Source organism: Ursus maritimus, unplaced genomic scaffold (genome assembly GCF_017311325.1).
Source record: "Ursus maritimus isolate PB19 unplaced genomic scaffold, ASM1731132v1 scaffold_12, whole genome shotgun sequence".
Taxonomy (NCBI): Eukaryota; Metazoa; Chordata; class Mammalia; order Carnivora; family Ursidae; genus Ursus; species Ursus maritimus.
The window spans coordinates 38,314,760-38,332,295 of NW_024423564.1; the positions used below are offsets into that span (position 1 = coordinate 38,314,760).

Genomic DNA, 17,536 nt, shown 5'->3' on the forward strand with positions numbered 1-17,536 from the left:
ATTTCCTAGTGGTAAACCATCCTAACATTTCTGGGATAAACATAGTTGTTCATTATTAGCTTTTTCAAAAATATAGTAATGTATTAAATTTTGCTCATACTCTCTAGAATTTTGGAATCTCTTATTATTGAAATTAAAAGGTATTTTAATGCTTTCTGCATTCTCATATGTTAGATTGCTTACTAACACCATATAACTGGATTTTGTTTTGTTTTTAAAACCATTGTGAAATATGTCATCAAAATAAGGCTTATTCATTTGTATTTACATTTCATTTAAGCACCAAATTCAATATATTTGGATTTTGTATCTTATTTTGTGTTTCCCCTTTATCCTCCCTTTTCAATGCTTATTTTTTCTTTTAATTTTCTTGTATTCCATTTATAGTTTTAATTTTTAATTCTGCATTTTTCCTGCTACTTGTTTTTTTTTAATCTTTTAGTTTTTACCCTTTGGATTATCTTGTATTTGATCTGCTTCTATCTATCTTAAGATAATTTCTGTACTCTTCCCCAAACATAGAGGACTTGAGAACAATACTTTTCAAACTGTCAGTGGTAAAGAATTTTTTTTTCAAAATTTCCAATTCCTTATAGACTGATGGATCTGTAAAATAAAATTCGCACATGTTACTAGAAAAGTGAAATGATAAAGTGCACACTAAATACAAGGCTACTTTTTTGGTTACTAGACTTAACAGACATAAAATTATTCTGTCAAAATGCTTTTAAAGTTTCTTACTCTCAATTTCAATGTATTTCTTGTCACAGATCAGTACAAGACAGTTTGTGGACTGGTACTGATCATGGAATGTAGTTTGAATGGCACTGACTTTGAATACTTTAATTGCAAATGTTCTTTCTTCTTCTTATAGAATTGTCAGGTATTGAATACAGTTTTAATCTACCTTGTTTTTTTTAATCCCCACATTACTATTATTTGAACTGTTTCAGGTTGTTAACATTTTTTAGACTTATACATTTCTCAATTTCATTGGCTTTTTTTTTTTTCATCTCAGACCTTCCTTTTGTGATATTATTCATCCTTCCAAAATAATCCTTTAAAGTTTCTTTTAGTGAGGGTAGGTTAGTGGCAAGCTCTTTGTCTCAAATGTCTTTATTTTTTCTAAAATCCTTAGTGATAGTTTAGTTTGGTATCTAATCCTAAAGTGACAGTTTTCTCCTCCTACCAACCCTTTCTCAGAATTTTGAGGGTATTATTCTACAAGCTATTTATATTCATTGTGATATTGCACATTTTGTAAGTAATCTTTCTTTTCTCTTTGGTTACTTTGAAGTTTTTCTTCCTGCACTTGGTATTTTTCAGTATGTTTATAAAGTGTCTTGGTGTGGATTTTCTTTTATTTTACATGGAAGGACATGTTTCCTGTGCCTAAATATTCTTATTTTTCATTAATTCTGTGAAATTCTCACTCACTGTATTTGCCAATATTGCCCCCATTATATTTTCTATTGCCTTCTGTAAATCCGATTTAAAAAACTGAGACATTTCTATTCTATCCTTCACGTCTCTTAGCTTCTGTGTTTTTTTTTTTTTTGAACTTCAACTTTTTGAATTTCTGTGATGTATTTCTTCAAGTTTGACAGTTCTCTTTACAGTTATTTTTTAAATTCACCACTCTATTGTTTTGTTTCAGTGATTATGTTTTACTTATTTATTTTTTTTGCTGACACCGGGCACTTTATTAGCGAGGAGCCGTGGTTTAGGGAGGGGGTGTTGGGATGCAGAAGGAGCACTCATCTCGGGGGATTTTCCTAGAAATCCAGCGGTCCTCCATGCAGATTTCGCGGAAACACCGTTGTGGATGAAATCCCTAGAGGGCAGTGCTGTCCGGGACAGCATGGCTTCGATGTCAGGCTCCATATCAGTGGCTGGAAAGCGGCGTCAGTACCTGGGCACGCGCACACCATCGGGGCCCACCAGGAGCTTTTCAAAGTTCCAGGTGACTTCGCCAGAGACCAGGCGATGAACTTGGAGTCAGTCATGAGCGCAGTGGCGTTCTCACTGCTGGCAGGCAGGACCTCTTGCAGGAAGACGAAGACGGGGTGCGCCTGCGCGCCATTCACCTTGTACTTAGAAGGCGGGAAGTTGGGCTGGAGCCCGTCACTTAGTGGGACGTGCTTGAGGGAATTCAGGATCTCTTAGCTCTTGGCGTTTTCCCGGTCCCCGAACTGGTGGTGGCGGAAGCGGAACATGACCAGGCCCTGGGGCCGGAGGCACCGAGGCAGCCGGTTCATGTGGGTGTAATCCCGGACCCTTTGGCCTCAGAGTGACGCCACATTCTGGATGGCAGCGCCTTGGCCCCAGGCCACCCAGGCTCCTGGGCTCCCTGGCGGCCGCGGGCGCGTGGAGAAGGCGCACGAGGAGCTCGGAGCCGCGCGCCTGGCGGCCTATGCGGGAAGAGTGCGTTATGCAATTTTTATTTATAGATTACCTAATTAATTAGTCTTCACATCTTTGTAATACTTCATATTATCTTTAATTTTGCAAATATTTCCTTCTTTTATTTCTTTCAATGTTTTAAAAGTCCGTTTGTATTCTACATCTGTTACTTCAGCTATCAGAAAAACAGGGATTTAATTCTCCTGTCTGGATTCTGCAGAATAGCGCTTGTGGTGCCATTTTCATTAACCTTTTATAATTTTGGACTGTGAGTTTAGTTTTGGTGGTCTTTTTCTGGGAGAATCATACGGGGCCACATTTGGGCCATATTTTGAAAGATAATATTTTAAAATAGAGGTGCCTTGGAGATGTCCTTACCTCATGATTATTTTATGGTAATATACCTGTATGATTTTTTTTTTGCAAGGTACATAGTATAAATCGGATTATTGAAACCGTGATGTGAAAGCAAGTTTGTATTTGTAAATTCTTACAGACTTGTTTCCACCACAGTACGGGCCAATCCAGATAAGTACGCTTGTCATGTTTATTTATTGGCTTATTTTCTTTTAGAGTTTCTCCCTGGTCTGGAAAGGGGAGTTATAGAGAAGTCTAATTCAACCAACCCCATCTCCCACCCCGCCACAACACTCTGAAAGTTTATTAATTATATTCTCCGGTAAAATTTGATTTCTGATATTGGTAGAGATACAGCTTTTAGCTTACTATTCTGGCTTTTACTTTTCTCTTTGATTTGTGTCCTTTGGTGTTTTTCTTACTTGCGGCGGTGTTGGGCTTAACTGTATATTTAAAATAATGTTTATTATATTTCCCAGAATTTCTGGCTGCATTATAGTGAGACATTGTTCAGGATATTTATCTTGCCATAGTGTTATTTGAAATGTAAGCATATGGTCCAATTCATGTTCTCTTTTCTTTCTGTACTGTAGTCATACTTTACATCTTTCAGTCACTCTAAAATCTTTAGTTACTTTCCAACCCATACTGTTTTGGTTAGGGTAGGATGAAGCATACTCCAGGTGTAAAAATAAACTCCCAAATTTCAGTGTTTTAAAAGAGTAGATGCTTTTTGTTTACTCATCTAACAACCTGATATGGGCATTTCTTGCTGTCAGGTGGCTTTCCTTCACGTGGTATTTCAGGTATCTGGACTTCTTCTATCCCAGGGGTAAACCAGGGAATAGAAATGACACACACCACTTTCATCAAACTTCTTGGATGGGAGTTAGTCACATAACCACCTGTGGAGGCAAAAGAAGCCTAAGAAACGCTCCTTTCCCAGTCAGGGCTGTATCTAATGAAACTGCACATTACAGTGAGGGAAACTCTCAATGTTGATGTACAGATACTCATTTCTGTGACAGGTGCTTTTGCATATGATATTCCCTGTGCCCGGACATTTTCCCTCGCTTACCCTTTCTAACTGACACTCTTTTGTGCTTTGTCACCCAATCACAATCTAGGAAAGTCTTTCCAGATTAAGTGAGGACCTGGTTCCATAAAAATAACCTAATAAATCCTTTAGTCCTTCTTAGCACTTATAAAATTGTAATTGTTTTAATGTCTGTGCAATTGTTTCCTCGATCTCTAATCCCCCACTAAAGGAAGAGCTCATCTCTCTCCCACTGCTTCAACCCTCCCCCCATCATGATATTACTAGTTCCTTAGTGTCTGGCAAATTGTGAACATGCAATAACTATGTGCTAATTCATAAAAAAATAAAGGAGGTTTGTATAAAATGATCAACAAGATTTATAGTGAAAACCATGACAGTCAGTATCATCAAACTCTTAAATGCTTATCTTGTATAAGTAAATTAATCAATCCACAAAGTAAATTTATGAAGATTCGCTCAACAGAGCAGGTTCTGTGAAATACATATTCTTCAAATACATATTCTTTGTCATTAGGCATCTCATATCTCTTTGAGGGGTGGGGGTGTGAGGCCTTTCTAAGCTGGAACATTAAAACTCTCTTCTAAAAAAATTTAAAATTAGTAAAATATATGTTATGATTATGCCAAGATATGTCAGCTGTGACATTGCCACAAATACTGTATTTTAGCCTTCCTGTTAGAGACATACGTGGTGTCTTCTATCTCCTTACCCGGAGAACCACATTTCTTGTCTTACAGAAAGAATAAAGTCTGTTCCATTTAGATGTCCCAGGAAAGAAATATCATACAATTAAATATGAATTTGTTCCTATAGTTTTTATTATCTAAACTGTTCAAGTAGGGGGTTTTTATGTGCTCAATCATTCTTTCCAATTTCAAGTATTAAGATCAAAGGGTTTTTTCTCTCTCTAAAATATAATAAAATTATATACTTCTTAAAGCAAATAGAATGAGTGTTGAGGTATACATTGTTTCCTTAAAGATAATGATATGTCAAATATGTATTTGTATATTTTCTTCAAATATGTTTAAAAAACCTGATATCTAATATTTTTATGAGCTTTTATTTTTACTTTTTTAAGTTTTTCTTTTTTCTTTTTTTTAATAGGTTTCCTGGCTTCTCTTAGGAGCTCCTGACTTTCACGCTGCTAGATTCCTCCAGACCAGGTAAAAAGAAGGCAGTGAGCTCACTTGAACTTTTTTGGTAGAAACTTAGTTTTGTTGAAAGACTTGCATGCCTTCTATCTGACTCTTTAACATACATACACCTATTTGCTGGTGCTGTATTCTTCATCTTAAGTTAGTCATTGGTAAATGGCTGCTTATTGCTGCTTCAGTTTTTTACCTATGTGGTTTTGCTTTGAATGTATGTTATTTTTTTTTTCTTTAACCATTCAGATTGGCTGTGAATTATATCAGGAGAGCAGCCTTTTAGTAATCAAGGTCAATAGGAATCTCTACTCCTAATAAGTCACATAAAGCCTTTGCTGTGTGCTATTCCATAGGGCAGAGTAGAAGCTGTTTTATTGACCAGCCTTTCCTAAGGGGGCCTTGTAGCATTTGCAATTTTTGCCCTCAGGGGCTGGTAAAAGAGACCTCTGCTACTCTTTTAATCAGTACCAGAATCAGCAATTAACCTATAACTGTATCTGGTGTCCTAGAAATGAGGCAATGTAATCTTTTCTCATTACTTCTTATGGGAAAATTGCTTTTGACATATGTGCTTTAAGGTTGCTCACACTTTTCACGAAATATCCTTTTAGCCTATGCCAATCAGTACACATATTACCTCTTCCATAGATGGTCACATTTCGGTTTACTGAACTAAACTGTTCTGCATTGTATTTTGCCTTTATGCTTTTAAGGGTGCCCTGTGCATATTTCTCTCAGAATACTTATCACAATGTTGTATAATCATCCCTTTACTCCCTTGACTATAAATTAGAGAGCATTTATCTTGATAAATTCAGTTACTAGGAAAGTGACTGGTTCTTCATTAATAATGGCATTTCAGATCAACCTTAGGAACCAAGATAGTCTCTGCACAATGAAGAGTGCCTAGCACATAGTAATCTCTCAATAATATTTCTTAAATAAGATTCTTAATAATGGGGTGCCTGGGTCGCTCAGTCAGTTCAGTCTGACTCGTGATTTGGGCTCAGGTCGTGATCTCATGGGTAGGCTCCACACTCAGCGGGGTATCTGCTTGCTTGTCCCTCTCCCTCTGCTCCTTCCATCTGCTCGCCCACACTCTCTCTCTCAAATAAATAAATCTTTAGAGAAGTAATAACACCTAATGTACAATACTTCTTTTATGATGGGCATAGTTCTGACTTATATTAATTCATGTAACCCTCAAAACCACTTTAGTAGGTAGGGCTATTATTTTCTCCATTTTACAGATGAGTAACTGATGCAAGAAAGGGTGAGTAAATTTCTAAATGGCACACAGCCAGGAAGTGATGGTGTCATGAGTCAAATCTGGTCAGTCTGGTTCCCAAGGCCATCCCCTTAACATTACTGTAGGAAAAAGCTTCTATGGAAAGAAATGACTTGCTGATGAAACATTTTCACATATAAGAGGAAGAAGTATTTATGCTTATACAAAAGACTAAGTATAAATATATGTTCTTATAGGGCATATAAGAGGTAAATGGAAAGTCATTATTTGCCTTCCTGCACATTTTCCATGAACCAAAACTGGATATCATTTTTTCAGAGAAATTAGGAATAAAATGAAACCTTTTTATGTTTTGTATCTGGAATTAAAAGACCCAGTGCATAATTAGAAGTGATGAAAAGACTTTCAGTTCTTAATGTTGGACTGTTATAAGTTTTGGGTAGTATCTAAATTAATATTACCATAATAATAAAATACTACAAGAGTATAAAGGTATGCATCATCGATATTTTCTCATTAATGAATAGTGTGTGAAGTTCTCATACTAATGAAATGAGACTTAGGATAAAAACACATCAGGAAATAGTATACTCTTGATAATTAAATAAAAAATCTATGTAATAGTATTCTGTGATACATTTTATAATTCACTTTAAAACCTTTTATTTTCATAAGGCCTTGAAATACAATACCCAATTGCATTAGGAAACATTTACAAAATTTAGTTTAATATATGTTACCTTAAAATTTGTAATACACCTCAATATACTTTAACAGAAAAATGGAACAAATCTTATAGACATACCTAAAAATTGAATTTGAGATATAATATGCTAATCTAGCATGTGCATGTTCCTAGTAAATAATGTATTCTGGTTAAAAAATGGCTTACTGCATAAATGCGCTCTCTGCATAGAATTCTAAGGGAAAAAAATCAGCCTTTGAATTTGGTTTTAGGAATTATTGCAAGAATATTCATCTTGAAGTTAGAATTGTTCTCCTGCTGAAATTTAAATTTTTGTGTGCAATAATCTGAATTTCCTAAAGATCAAGCTGCTTGAAGCTGATTCCAAATTTTAACAAGGTTTTTGCTTTGTTTTAAAATTTGCCTGAAGTTGGCAACTTGTATTAAATTACCTTATTTTATTTCATTATATGTAAACATAAGTAGATATACTGATAAATATAAAATTGAAATGATCTATTTATTCAGATGTGGGGCATTATTCCTCAGCCTTTCCCCAAGACTGGCTAGCTTCAGATAATTCTCTTTCTTTCTCTCTTCTCCCCCCATCTCTGTATTATTTCAAGCTTATATTTTAGATTTATGGAATTTTTCACAAAAATACTTAGATAATATATTTTTAATTTTGGTTTGTTTTTGTATGTGTATGTATTTGAATTTAAGATTCAAGGAGTGAGCCTCACAGTACCATTAACATTACCATTTTTAGATTTCCCTTTGAATTACATATTCAAAAACTTACAAGTAGGAGCCAAGCTATGTCTTCTTTCCTAAGAATTATAGACTCTGGGTTTTTCCAGAGAGAATTTTTAGCACCATGGGATACCATAAGCCCTTAAATTCCTGATATTATTTGCCACAGTCACTGAAGGACATGCATTTCTGGGTCATTGTACTTTTTCCAAATGTTTTGCAGGCTCCAATTCATAGATTAGCCAGTGAAGAAGAATAGTTTTCAATTTGACAGTTATGGGATTGCAGTGCTACTGTTTGGTAGTGTAAGGATAAATTGCAATCTCATTTACACCATGTTCTTTTCCTTATGACTCCTGTGTTCTTATTTCCTTTAAACAAGGTATACCTGTATCTGTCAGTTCCTGAAAACTCAGTTTCTATTATGAGGACATTCTTGGAATTTCTTCATGTAGAATTTCTCATGGTCTTTAAGAATACCATGATTATTGGACCCGCAGAATATTTTAAACACTTATCTTGGTGGAAATTGTGTGAATTAAACAGAAACACCAGAAGTTCACCTACTTTTATTCAGTGGACACTCTCTTCAAAGACTTTTAAGAGAATTGTTATGTCATGAGTTGGGGGACATGTGATAATTCTCCACAGATTAAAAAAAAATGAGTAATTTAGGAAGCCATGCATCTAAATAATAGGAGCTGGTAGGATTCCTTAGAAACCAAAGGACCTAGTTGAGATGTACTTTCAGAAGTAATAAATGTAGTGCCTTTCCATGTAACCCGAGTCTGTTCTTAAATTCAATTAAATTCAATACACTATGTAATAGTTTTCATTATATTCTACCCAAAATTGCAGAGTATAAACAGACAAGGTCAATGATATGTGTGTTTGTTCTTTAAACTTTTCTGTAGCTTTGAGAATATCAAATAAAAATTTAACTAGTACCAAACCTATTATAGATTAGTACAAGCAGTAAAGTAATAATGAGTAAAATCTACATAGCCTATAATTTGTGAATATGAGCTTAAGACCCCATAACTAATTGGTAACCTTCAGCAAAATATATGGATCTCTAATCCTTGTTTTGCTTATATGTTAAATGAAAATAATAAGAGTATCTCCTTCATAGGACATTTCTAAAATTCTAATAGTATTAAGACAACTGTGAATATTAAATAAAATATTACATATAAATTACTAAGCGGAGTAACTAACAGTTGGTCAATAATTACTCAGTAATTGCTTGCAATTATGATGATTTACATATACATTTGTAATTTATCACTTATATATCGTTTACATCATTGAATTCTTTTAACAAGTTAGGTGGCACAAATCTTTTATTTATTTTACAGTATAGTATATTGAGGTTCAAAAAATTGAGTTAGTTGTATAATCACATAATCAGTAGATAGAACTGTAACTTGAACCCATTGTTTATGATTTTAAGAACCATGCTGGGGACAAATGCATTAAATTATTTTTAAAATTGTATTTCAGAAAATATCTGTATTGCAGAACAATCTTGTAACATAAAAATTCTAATTAACTTCTTTTGAACGTTCATCTTATTCAAAATCCTGTAGGAAAATGGTAATTATCTTAGGTAGTGATGTCCAGTTTATTCAAGTTGTATTTTGTTACCTTGACAAGTTTTGGAGCATCTTCTACTGGCTCCTCTCAGACCTGGTTTTGAGTGCTGGCTCTCCCAGTTACAAGGCATTTGTGTGTTGGGGATACTTAAAGACTGAGACAGAGTCGCTGTTCTCATCAAACTTCAGAGTGTCTGGCACAAAGTAGAGATTACAAGCTACAAATATTGCTACCACTAGAATATTTCAGTTGTTGAAGTGCAGAATTTGTTAATTTCTATATACGTTTCTAATATTAAGGTGAATTTTATGTTTAATGACTACATATTCAGTATAGTAAATACTTTATAACTTTGGAAGTATATTCATTTCATCATTGCATTTTTCTCGTAGTGTAAGTAACATAAATGGGTGAGATCATCTAACTCAGACTGTAGCATTTTAAGTTTTTACATCTTAAAACTTGGAACTGTCCCAGTGACTCAAAACTGTCTCATTGATTCCTTATTCCAAACAATGCTGTCCTTTGCTTAGGGCCAAATGGGTACCCCCATGACTTTCTTAGGTTGTTCATGCAAAATGTATCTCTTCCTTGTTTAATTTTCTATTTTCTAAGATAAATGTCTTAGTTTCTTCAACTGTTTTTAATGTGGCCTATTCTGAGAACCATCCCATGATGCTTAGTCTTTTTCTAAAAGTGCTTGCATTTGTCTATAAAAGTTCTACTCCCAGTTACCAGCCTCAGAGCCATGGGGCAGCTGAGACATTGGAAGTAGATTCCTGACGTTTTTCTGATTTCTAAGTAGGCATAGTAACTTTCTGACCTCAGGATAGGATTTGAAGAGGAATGACTTTAATGCTAGTGGCAGAGTCCCTGACTTTTCCTTTTCTAGTCTGATCGTTGCTCCATTAAACCCTTAAATTCTTGAAATGCCTCATTTTCTTTTCTTTCGCTGAAACCTGAATTATCAACCTGTAAAATGTGTATAGGGTCCAATCCATAGTTATTGGCGCTTAGTATATTAAATGTGAGTACTTTAAAAGGAGCTTAATTTCACTTAATTTCCTTTCACAAGCACCCCATTACAAATCATTAAAAAAATAGAGTTTATTTTTAACATGTTCGATCAGAGAAGGTAGGTTCAAGAACAACACCTTTTCATGTGTCAATTCATTTAACATATATTTATTGAAGGTCTGTTATGTTCTGAAAATTATGAACATGATATTTAGCAAAATAGAGTTCAGGTCTTCATATATTCCATTTCAGTGGAAAATGCACTCCACAGAAACGGAAATAAATGAATTAGGGACAGGCTTTTTTTCTTTCTGAACAGGATTACATTTCTCATAAACTTGAAAATCTGATGAAATTTGTTTGATTTTAATAAGAATACCCAAGTGGGCCTGTTTGCATGTGTGCTCAGTTACTGATTCAGTGACAGCTATCTTTCCTATCGTAGGTAGAGCCAACCACCATCACACTGGCAACTGTGGGCTTTGCAGAAACATTTCCTTTTTGACAGCCCCACAACTACAACTTCTTATTTCATGAATGTGAAGTTGACTTTTCATGTTTTAATGATCTCTTCTTGCCTTCTCTAGTTATACATATCCTTCCGCACTATTAATGTTGCTTCCTCAGATTTCCTCATAATGTTTTCATGGATTTCTGATTCCATTTTTCTTTGGGAGCCAAAGAACTTATATCCATTCTCCTTCCCCATCTCCTGTCCTCCTGCAGCAGTGCCAGTTGTCTCACAAGCTGCCCAGTAACCAGCGCTTCTTCCACCTTGCCTTCAACGAAGGCATAATTCTCCTCAAACTGCAGTTAAAATCAGTGCTTGGTTTAGGGTCAGAGAGAATCTAGGTTCCTCAGTACTTGGGACTCATGGTTTCTTGTGCAGACAAGATGGGGTATTTAGAGTTCAGGCCCACTCTGAGATAGTTCACATGTCAAAAGTTAAGTCAACTTTTGTGGCCTGGCCCCAAGACCAATAACATTTTTGCCTTTACTCTAATGTGAAAGTGTATTTTGAAATTTAAAGAGAACAAAACAAAACAAAAATTGTCCCCAAAATATTTACAAGGGAGTTTTTCAGGGTTTTGACTGATTTTTAAATTAGATATTGGAAATTACCTAAAATAGTAATTCTCTGCATTTTATGCAGTTAGGTGGCGGACTATTTGTATAGTCTGTGGTCCCAAGTAAAACTACCTCAAATTAAGCTAATAACACTGAGATAAGTGGGAATAGAGCAGTTGTATGTCAGTGGAGAAAACTATACTAGAACATTGAAGGAAAAGCAATAGAAACCAAAGATTTGATTATTTTCTCAAACATACCTAGTTTGAGATGATTTAATCTGGTATATTTAGTCTTGCTTCCAATAGGTCCTTTTTTTCAGATCTGCCATCTGAATCATTAAATTTTCCCCTTTCCTCAGGAATAATTTCCCTACCTCTCCTACTTCCACTGAGCCTCAGATTTGTGTATAAACCCGACTGCACGGGGAGTTGGGTATCAGTATTTGAGGGTAGAATTGGGCCCATAATGGGTTTGAAATAAAAAGAATAATGAATTGAAAACCTGTGTACTTAAATGTGTGTTTTCCATTTCTGACTGAAAATGCTGCTCAAATGAAAGCCTATTTTCTTTTTATGAACTGAACTCATAATTAGGAACTTGAAGTATAATGTCATAGAAATGGTAGTTATAATATAGACATATTACATTTGATTAGATTTTGCACAAGGGAGATTCTCTTTTGTATTAACCGGGCATTTAATTCCCACTCCACAGAAGGTAACTTTGAAATTGCAGTCTGTATACTGTGCCCTGCTCGGACACTGGCTAGGTCATGGCGGCCCGNCGCGGAGCATCGGGGCCAGCCACTGAAGACTGTTTGACTTGAAAATTGTCATTTCCATTTTTCTGGGTTTCATTTTAAATTCTTTTTTTGATCGTGTGGTTCCATTGTCCATGGCATAAATCTGGGGGCAGGATTTGCATCTAGCCTGCTATAAAATACACTGTTCCTTCGGATATATGAAGAAGGGTACCCTCTACCAATTCACATAAATCAAGATAAGAATACTAAAAGCAAAGCAGTTTGATCAGGCACTAAATTCAAAACATTACAAGATTGTGGTCTAACAGCCACTAGAAACTGAAGTCATCCTGCATCTGTGACATTGTCTAGTGTGGAAAATTAAAATGACAGTTTTAAGAGATAAAGGCAATCTTATTCTTATTGAGCTTTAGGGTTCGTGCCAGTTTATCTTGGTTATGAGGTGTAATGTAATATTATATACACATCTACTATAAACATTCAGACTTTTATAGACATGTCAAAAGGGTACCACTTGATGTGAAATAAAATAAATTACAACCTTGTAAAAAGTTCCATGACTTACTCTAACATAGGTACACCCTTTCTGCCATCTTAAATCCCCAGGAGAAACTGAAGAGAAACAACTGTAAATTTTAGTCTAAGAGTTATCAGAGCAATAATGTATAGTTTTCCAATGTCAAGGATCAAAATCTACCTTTGCTTTTATTATGAGATAATATCATCAGTGTTTACATATTACCGGTGAATAAATTCTCTGAAGCTTTCAAGCTTATATGTAGGTAATGTGTCTATGGAATTTTCTTTTCAGAAGTCTTACAAAAATCTTACATACACTGAGTTTGCCACAAAAATATGTGTTTTTCATTTCAGGGGGTATCATAAGTCCATAATCTTCTTGAATTTCTAAAACATTAAAAAAAAAGTACATCTAGAATGTAGATTGGGAGCCTTCTTTTTTCAGTGTGTCCTCTTTAAAGCTAACATAATTTTTTTCTCATCTTATATTCTGTCAGTGACACTGCTGTGGGCTTGATTTTTTTAATGTGTAGGAGATGTTTGGCAAGTAATAGCATTCCTTTCCTATCAAGTTTTACAGCTTTTATATAGCCAGAACAACCCATTTAAACTCATATTCATTCTATACATACTCGCTTTTAGTGATATTTCTTCTTTGTATGCCCTCTTATAATTAGGAAGAAGGCCCTGAAGGGCCCAATTAGCCAACATGTGAATGTAATTATAACTCTTGACTTTTTTCTTTCTTTTCCTTGTATGTATGTCTGTGTAGTATATAGCATAACTTACTTGGGAGAAAATTCCAACCAGGAATAAATTACATATTGAGATTTTAGCTAATTTATGGCGAACATTCATCATGGTTGCCTAAGAGACATAGTTTCCCTTTACCTATATTAAGAACAGTAGAAAGAGCGGAATTGCCTTTGATAGCGAGCTTCCTCTCACATTTGGAAGTTGAACTAAATAACCAAACTTTCAGTCAACCCTGTGTCCAGTGTCACAGCATCATGTAAGCCTGGTCTTGCCACGAGAGGGATTCTTAAGAGGGCTGAGGTTTGAGTGGTGAATTAGTGAAAGACGTGTGATCAGCCAGCATTGTTTTAAAGAAGACAATTTATAGCTACAGGAGGTTAAGGTCTGAGGAAAGAATTGAGACTTACTGCTCCGTAGTATTAATTTTTAGGGCCAAGTTTCCCAGTTTGATTGTCTTGTAACAAGTTTTATAGGCGCTGTCCCAGGCACCAACACGCACCACTCTGAGTCCTCTCTCTCATATTTAAGAGGTTCTTCTTCTCTTGGGAAAATTCAAGTTGTTCTCAATGCGTGGTGAATTTCCAGAGACCGTATTTCTCATTATGAAATAATGAATTTTCAATATATTTGAGATTAACTAAGGAATTTTTAGTCTCAGTTCATACTGAACATGCAAGTAGGTGACCAAGTAAATGTTTTGTGTAAGTGCCTTACTTTTATAACATTAATGTATAACTTATACTAACATGAGCATCTTGTACTGGGGCCACTAGGAACAACTATGCAAATCGTTCACTGTATTAATCCAGAAGGGGCCCTTGCCTTAAACTCTGATGTTAATGATGCCCTCTAGAGGTCTGAAATATGGTAACTTGGGCTCCTACTCTGAGCTTGTTTACTAATTTTCTTGTTTTTATTCCCAATTAGAATCATCTGTTGCCCTAATCTGTCACTAGCTAAGCTTACTTGTTCACATTTTATTCTTATCTTGTCTGTCTTATATGGGTTATAATGATAACAGCTAATAAGAAGTAACATTATTTAACTGCATTATCACATTTAATTCTCATAACTCTGTAAGTGAGATTTTATTATTGCTCTCATTTTACAGATAAGAAAACAAAAGCTTTCAAGGATACAGCTTTTAAATTGGGGAGCCCCAGTCTTTCTGACTTGAGAACTGGAGACCTTCATTATCAATTCACAGGCAAACTACTATTACATTCTAAACAATAGCTATGCAGGGGCGCCTGCGTGGCACAGCGGTTAAGCGTTTGTCTTCGGCTCAGGGCGTGATCCTGGCGTTATGGGATTGAGCCTCACATCAGGCTCCTCCGCTATGAGCCTGCTTCTTCCTGTCCCACGCCCCCTGCTTGTGTTCCCTCTCTCGCTGGCTGTCTCTATCTCTGTCAAATAAATAAATAAATAAATCTTTAAAAAATAAAAAAAAAATAAAAAAAAATAAACAATAGCTATGCATAAATAGGGTCTTTCCTCTGCCATATTATCTCTTGGGGCTTTGGCCACCTGCTTAGCTCTTTTGTTGCCTGCTTCCAAACCTTCTTCCTACTACCTGTTAACCAGTCAGATTTCCCATCTATCTGCCTTGCTCTACGAAATCTTAGTTGAAATAGATGAAAGTTTTATGGAAAGAAAATAGGAAATCCACACCCATCCTGACTAGTAAAGCAACAACAACAACAACAAAAAAAAAACACTGAAACTATGTCAAAATTTAATATTTTCCTAGGACCGTATCTGTATATCTTAGGAAATGTAGATCAGTATTAACAAATTAAATCTATTATGAGTTCACCCGTATCTAGAAAGGTTTAGTATATTTTACTTTACCCTGGCTGAATTATCCTTTGACTCCTTGCCACTCAGTCTAGGTGATGCAGCTCCTAGAAATCTGCAAATTCAACATGAGGCCCTTACAAGTATTGAAGGATGTTGGTTTATGGGTGGAGGTTCCTCCTGAGACTACTGAAGAGGTGTGTCAAGTGAAAGGAGTAGGTGGGAAATTGCGGAAGGCTCAGAGAGTTAAGGGAATGTTACAATTGGAATAGGCAGAGAAAACACGAGAGTAATGAAAAAAAAAATATTGATGTTTTATGGCTGACAACTCAAAATAAGTTCTAAGAAACCAAACATGCTGACCCATCTAACAGGGAAGAAAAATTTGGATGAAGATATCTTTAATCTAACTTTATATACTCATTATTAAATCAGTTTAACCAATATTGACTGGGCAATGAAGCAATGCCACAATTATGATAGAGTCTAGTATAGATAATCTGAAAATTTCAGAATATAAAGATTTGTATGCTGGGCGCCTGGGTGGCACAGCGGTTAAGCGTCTGCCTTCGGCTCAGGGCATGATCCCGGCATTATGGGATCGAGCCCCACATCAGGCTCCTCCGCTATGAGCCTGCTTCTTCCTTTCCCACTCCCCCTGCTTGTGTTCCCTCTCTCACTGGCTGTCTCTATCTCTGTCAAATAAATAAATAAAATCTTAAAAAAAAAAGATATGTATGCAAGAAATATTTAATTTATATTTATAAATTAATTTATAAATTTATAAAATATGTTTATGTTTAATTTATAAATTAAACATCCTAATGGGGTAGTATTCTGAGTGGTTATAGAAGATTTAAAAAAAATGTGAATTGGGGTACCTGGGTGGCTCAGTCCGTTAAGCATCTGCCTTCAGCTCAGGTCATGATCCCAGGGTCCTGGGATGGAGCCCTGCATTGGGCTCCCTGCTCAGCGGGGAGTCTGCTTCTCCCTCTCACTCTCCCTCTGTGCTCTCTCTCTCTCTCTCAAATAAATAAATAAATAAACAAACAAACAAACAAATAAATAAAATGTTTTTTAAAACAGTAGACTGAAGTAAGGCCCCCAACACCATTTTATTTAGTCTGAAATCTTGTTTTCCGTCTGGTAGAAAAATGTGAATGCGGTTTCGTGGCCCGCTGGATTCTATTTTTTCCTGACATATCATATAATACCATATTGTCTTAATACTAATTTAAGTGATTTCTTTTATCTTTCATGCTTTGGGAATACCAGCATAGTATCTCAGTTCTAAAACAAGATAAATAGCAACTATCAGCACATAACTTGTACCTTTACCCAGGTGTAAATGTAAAATAGGAATACATCAATTAGCATTCAACTAACATGGTCATTTACTACATTATTATCCCATTAAAACATTGTATATTTTTGTTCTTTATCAATGACTAAAACTCATTAATAAGGAGTTGTATCAAATGGCTGACTACTTAAACACTAGAACTCTAGAAATGACATATAAAATGTGAATTTTAAAGAGTGGTTTCATAATTATGTGTGTAAAAATAATGAATAGGTTCTATGGACCACTGATTTTAGGAATTAATGAAAGACAAGAAGCAAATTAGAACAGATGGATAGATAAAAACATATGCTGATGTAGAGGAAGGAGTCATTTCAGATAGAAGGAGCAGGATGAGACTGGTGCTTTTAGGGGAATTACACCCAGATTTTGATATGAATCTGCCCTCCTAACTTGCACAGCTGGTCTGCAACAGCAGTCAGGAAGAGGTTTATTTCAGAGACTGAACTTGAAAGTGTAGGCAGTTCAGCTAGCAAAGAAAAGGTGTGTCCCACCCCACCAAGAGAACAGCTTATTTGTTTGTTTATTTATTTATTTATTTATTTATTTATTTATTTATTTATTTATTTATGTAGAGAGGTAGAGGAAGGGTCAGAAGGAGAGGGGGAGAGAGAGATTCTGACCCTGAGATCATGACCCTGTGATAATGACCTGAGCTGAAATCAAGAGTCGGACACCTAATCGAATGAACTACCCAAGTGCCCAAGATAATGGGATTTCTTAAAGAGTAGGAGATTCCTACAGAAATCAAGATATCATTGCTCCCAACCTAGTTGGGAAAAGCACTTCATGCTTTTCCCCCAAATTGCTAGAAAACATCATCCAAAGGAAACATACTAGCATGAATTACTAAAACAAATATTATAGATCATAACCCAGGAAAATGAAAAAAAAAAAGGAATCTGAGAGAGAATGCGTAAGATAAAGATAAATATTGGTGTCCAAAGAGACCAATAAAACTTACAGTTAAAGCCAAACAATTGTTGGTGCATAAT

At 35.4% G+C, this 17,536-nt stretch overlaps 1 pseudogene; it reads right to left on the reverse strand.

The window, feature by feature from the left end:
- Window positions 1-596: 596 nt before the first annotated feature.
- LOC103663115 lies at window positions 597-3,267 on the reverse strand (annotated as a pseudogene).
- Between the last annotated feature and the right edge of the window lie 14,269 nt (window positions 3,268-17,536).